The sequence below is a fragment of the Varanus komodoensis genome, unplaced genomic scaffold (assembly GCF_004798865.1).
Source record: "Varanus komodoensis strain SLA01 unplaced genomic scaffold, ASM479886v1 scaffold8, whole genome shotgun sequence".
In the NCBI taxonomy this organism is placed as follows: Eukaryota; Metazoa; Chordata; class Lepidosauria; order Squamata; family Varanidae; genus Varanus; species Varanus komodoensis.
Window position 1 is genome coordinate 1,953,075 of NW_025336481.1, and position 3,588 is coordinate 1,956,662.

Here is a 3,588-nt window from a genome sequence, read left to right on the forward strand (position 1 = left end):
GCTGCCCCTAAGCCTGCTCTGGAGGCTGAAGCTGATGCAGAATGCAGCGGTTTGGTGGTAGCTGGGAACCCAGCTCTTTGGCTTGCAGCTCCTTTGGTGAAGGTACAGCACAGCCCAGCTCATTCCAGGCTTAAAATTTCCGCTCGAGGGGTATAAAGCTCCAAAGTACTTGGGCCCCGGTATTTGATCTATTTATTTAAAGCTTTTGTACCTTGTCCTAGGCATAAAAGTCTCAGGGTGGTGCAACAACAATGGCCCTTTGAGACGGGCTGCATGGCCCTGAGGTTCCTGCATGGAGGACCCTCTCCCCTGTGACTGAGGCCACCCAGTTGTATCTGCTGGTGCTTCTGCATAGACCTGCAGCCGGACAAAAATTCCTCCAGAGCAGAGCCTTCCATGCGTCGGCTCCACTTCTGAAGAGCCCCCAGCTCTCAAGGTCGGCCAGGCAAGCACCCACCGCGTTGCTTCAGGGCCTTCTCTGTGGTGGCGCCCCCATTGTGGAATTCACTCCCCGGAGAGGTTCCTCTGGCGCCGTCACTTAATTATTTCGGCGCCAGGCTAAAACCTTTTTATTTTCCCAAAGTTTTAAGATTTGATTGTTTTAACTGGGGTTTTATGGCTGGTTGGAAATTTGACTAGGATGCTGTGTTTTATTTTGTGCTGACTTACTGTTAAACCGTCCTGGGACCACGGTAACAGACAGTCTAGAAAAGTTATAAATAAATAAATAAACAATCAAATGACTCTATTTCTGGAAGACTCCCTTGACTGACCAACCAACCATGGCATTAGCAAAATCCCATGTTAATATTATTTTACTCTTGTACATGTTTGATTGTCACTGTTCACCCCTCCAGAATCTGCTTAGACATGAAGCAGTGCATCAATACTGTAAAATAAATATATCTTAGATGGGGATTTAGCAAAGCTGAAGGGGATTGCAAGGGGTGTTCCTCTCCCAGCTCCCATTGCAAAAGGATTCCAACCTCTGTGGGCGACGGAGGAGACGGGGAGGGTTGTTGCCTCGAAACCTTGCCTGTGGTTTCCCAGATGCTTGGTCGTCCCCCCTCACACCCCCCCGGGGGGACCGGAAGCTTGGTTCTATGCCCTGTTGAACTGATCCAGTGGGGCCCTTCTCATGTTCTTATGGTGGTCGTTGGCCAAACGGGCTTTGCGGAGCTTTATAGCCCCCCACCCAGCAAACGTAGTTCCCGTGCCTTTTAAACCGCAGCTCGGCTCTGCAGAGTGTGTGGGGGGGCGGCCGTTCATCTGGCGTAAACAGCTGTGATCTTGGGTGCGCACGGAGGGCTTCTGCAGCGATGTTAATATCGACTAATGGAGAGCTCCCTGCTGGCAGTCAGAGTCTGAAGATGGATTACGCTTGCTGGCACGATCGAGGTCAGAGGGGCCCAGTGGAGCAGAGAGCGAAGCACGTCAGGAGAGCCGCAAGCAGGGAAATGAAGTGCGGGCAGGTGGAACGGGCCTTATTTCCCCCGAGGCGGAGCCTACTTAGCACAGCCCTGCCAGGTGCCTCCCGTGCCCCCCCCCCCGCTTCCTCCTCCAACAGCTGGCAGGCAGGTCTTGGGCTCTCTGCAAGACGATTAGATGCACCTGACGGGCCTCAGACATGTTTTCCTGGCAGATCCGGGAGCATTTTGCCAAGGAGATCTTTCTTGCTCCCTTTGCGTAGAACGCGGAATCGGGCCTGGGGCAGCAGGCCAAGAGCCATTGTGGGCGAGCCAATGCTGCACATGTTAAAGGCATCAGCAGCCTGTATCAGGTGCTCTCCTAAGTGCCCCCCGGACTTCAGGCTGAGCCGGAGCAGTGCATTGGCCCAAGGCTGCGTGTTTGGTTTGAGCTCCAAAATCTTTTCTTGGCTGCCCCTGTGACTTGTAGGACCACCGGAAGGTGCCTCACCCTGGGCCAGCCCCTCCCTCCCTCCCTCCACTATTGTAGTGTTCTTCCTTCTATATACTTCTGTGTTTTGTTTCATTTCATTTATATTTATTTATTTATTTATTAAAACATTTCTATGCCGCCCCTTGCCGTAGCCTCGGGGCGGCTCACAACATAATAAAATACACAATATATACCTCCCCGTAGCCCATAGGGCTCTCTGGGCGGCTTACAATAGAACAAAAACAAAACAAAACAAAACCAGAAAAATTCAATAATACCTTAGAGCAAATCAATCAAGCGATACACTATTTAACTGTAAGCGATTCAAAATCAAACAAACCTTATTACAATAGTATAATACATGATGCGATGCATAATATCAATACATAATACCATAATACAAAATACAATGAATAATGTCAATAATAATAAGATATAGCCATAATCCCCCCCCCCATGAAAAGTCCCTCCCAGGAGGCGTACCCAGTGCTGTGTGGTTCCCTGCTTGTGGCCAGCTCCTTTTGAAGTGTCTCTCCTCTTCCCTTCCTCCTTGATGGAGCCAAACGGCAACGCCAACCGAGGTCCAGCCAGAGGCCACGGGAGAGCGCAGGTGGTCCCCGTGCTGGCCTGCGGCGGGCGAGGAGGGGCAGCGGAAGGCCTGCTGTCCGTGTTGCCATCCGCGTGGGTTTGGAATCGGTGCCTTCCTCTCGTGTTTCTTTCCTGCTTTAGCCTGTTCCTTTCCTGTCTGCAGAATATCAGTTGACTAGATTTGTGAAGCTGCACATGTGTGTGAATGCCCTCGCACACACACAAATAACGGGGGGGGGTACTTTGGGGTGTTTTATAAATAAAATACATGGATGACAATGTTGGTGACGACACCTTGAAATGTCATCCCGTGTCCACTGAGACCAGCAGCCAACCTCAGCCTCTTCCCTTTGTACAAAAACACATGCCCAAAATTAAAAAATGAATATATTATGCATGCAGAATACCTCAAGAATGCAAACACTCTCTTTGCATAACTTGGAGCTCCGCATTGAGCAATGGCCATATTGTGCCCCTCCAGTTCTGTGCGTCTAAGATTCTGCGATTCAACGCTTCTGCTTCCTGATCACAAAATGTATTTCTTTGCCGGCAAAGAATATGCAAATTGTGTGATGAAAAAGAGAGATGCTGTTTAAGCAGGAAGACTCTTGGGAGCAATTACGGGAGAGATTTCCTCCTGCTGGTCAGGAGCTTGAGGGATTTTCTCCGTGGAACCGGAGCACCTGTGTCTTCTGAACTGGAGCGGGCTCTGCACCCGAACCCGTCCCTGCTTGGATCGGCGCTTTCCCAGTCTGCGCACTCCACTTTCAGCTCCCGCAGTTTGGTGTGCAGCTGCAGCTGCTGGTCCTGCAGCCGCATTTCCATCTGGACAAGGAAGCAAAGGAGAACGTGAGATTCCTCGGAGCGCTGCTGACCAGGGATTGGTGTGGCTTCGATTCACGTGTGGTGGGCTGGCTTAGTTGTGCTGCGGGAACAGCCACAGTTCAACCCACAATCTGCTGCCTGTGGACCAGCTCTGCAAACAGGTGCAATTGACAAATGAAAGCTGCAATCTCATGCACCTTTGATCAGGAGAAAAAGCAGGGATGGCTGTGGTTGGCCGTCACCTCTGCCTAAGCTTGCACTGGATTTTGCCTCGAG